This window comes from Bison bison, unplaced genomic scaffold (assembly GCF_000754665.1).
Source record: "Bison bison bison isolate TAMUID 2011002044 unplaced genomic scaffold, Bison_UMD1.0 scf7180017864384, whole genome shotgun sequence".
NCBI classification, from domain to species: domain Eukaryota; kingdom Metazoa; phylum Chordata; class Mammalia; order Artiodactyla; family Bovidae; genus Bison; species Bison bison.
In genome coordinates this window covers 11,613,468-11,615,209 of record NW_011494956.1, presented here as the reverse complement: position 1 = coordinate 11,615,209, position 1,742 = coordinate 11,613,468, and the positions used below count along the sequence as shown (strand labels likewise).

General features: G+C 44.7%; 1 protein-coding gene across 1 annotated transcript in view; it reads right to left on the bottom strand.

The window, feature by feature from the left end:
* The window catches only part of RBP2 (retinol binding protein 2, cellular), a 25,387-nt gene that overhangs the window by 17,630 nt on the left and 6,015 nt on the right, over positions 1 to 1,742 (bottom strand). The window lies entirely within an intron of this gene.

Here is a 1,742-nt window from a genome sequence, read left to right as displayed (position 1 = left end):
CTGGTAGTTCAGAGAGGTAGAGCGCACCTAAAAATGTCTATTGCCAAGAGAGCGGGTTTGTCCTGGAAATCCCAGCCCCAGTCAGTCTTTCTGACCAGAGCCAGGGAATCTTATTAGGGGCTCTATGCAAATTGAATCAGGCATCGTTTCTTCTCTGGATTGAAAAATATCTTGGTCTCTTGGCTACCCTTTACCACGTGCGCTGGCTAGTTAATCATGTCACCTCTGCTCCACCCCGGGGAAGGGAGCCGAACGTTCTCTCGGTGGATTCTCGATATTTCTAATCAAAAGGCAAGGTTTAACTGCTGCTGTAGAATACACAAGCACACACACACAGAGATTACAAAAACACTTCCTCTTTGTACTTTGCAGGGAAAATTATTTTCCTGATACGGTATTTTAACACCAGGGTTATCAAATATATTTGATCTGCTTTTCTGGATTAAAGGTATCTCTGAGCTTGATTTATAGCCAGGTGAAATGAATTTCTATCTCAGAGGAAAAGGTCCAAAGGCAAGCTATTTCTGAATAGTATATACGGCTCGTAGCTGCTGCAAAAGAAAAAAAAAAAACCCACGGAAGTGACTTTATTAAAGCATACTTTTCATAACTGCATTATGAACAATGCAAGCCATAAAGTTGAAATATGAGTATGCTACTCAACATTAAAAATGCTTTGTAATGTGCTTGTGGAAAAAGCTAAAGTTGTAGGCTAAAAGGGCAGGCGAGCTTTGTAAATTAAAGAGCAGAGATGCACACGGATTCATCACATGAAATCTGAGACCCATTCCAAGTGCAGCTTCCGTGGACTTCAAACTTTGACTCTTAATTCACAAGTCATCAGCACTCAGGCAGTTATGAGAAGCAGAGTGAAAGAGCAATCTTCTCCATCTTTCCATGCCATTTCCTCCTCTGGATAATCCATTAAGAGAGGAACTGTCCTTGCCCCCTCCTGCCTCCTCCTCTCTCACCCTCATGGACTTCTCCAAATATATTCGAAGGCTTCCCTAGGCAGCAGAGGCAGGCTGGAGACCCTGAGGTGTCTCCATGCCCCCTTGTACTTTTCATCTCTATGCAAATTGAATCAAACACTCCTTCTTCTCTAGGTTGAAAAAATGGCTTGGTGCCCCACCCATAGTCTGGTCCCCACCATTGGGATGGAGGTCAGGGAGATGGGGCTGCCAGTACACACCAGGGAAGACCCATAGAAAGGGAACAAACTTATCTTCATCTGGGCTTTTCCCACAGCACTGTCCCTGTGTGAAAATGCAATCAAGTAAAGATTTTGGCAAGTGTCTAACTTCATTGATTTGTGAGCACCAGCAGCAATTTAAATGTCGTGAAACTAACTCTTTGTTAGGTCATCAGACATTCATTCACATATTCACTTGTTCATTCATTTCTACCCAGGGACTCTGAATTATTCTCTTGCAGTGTTTCTGCAGGGTCTCTGCAGTGTTCTGAATGTTTCTCCTGCCTTTTTTGGAGGTCCTCATCCTGACGAACCTTGCTCACTGTGAAGCTCCCTCTCCCATAACTCCATATTAGTACCCTCACATGGGAGAAGGAAATGGCAACCCACTCCAGCGTTCTTGCCTAGAGAATCCTGTGGACAGAGGAGCCTGGTGGGCTGCTGTCCATAGGGTCGCACAGAGCTGGACACAACTGAAGTGACTTAGCATACATGCATGCATTGGAGAAGGGAATGGCAACCCACTCCAGTGTTCTTGCCTGGAGAATCC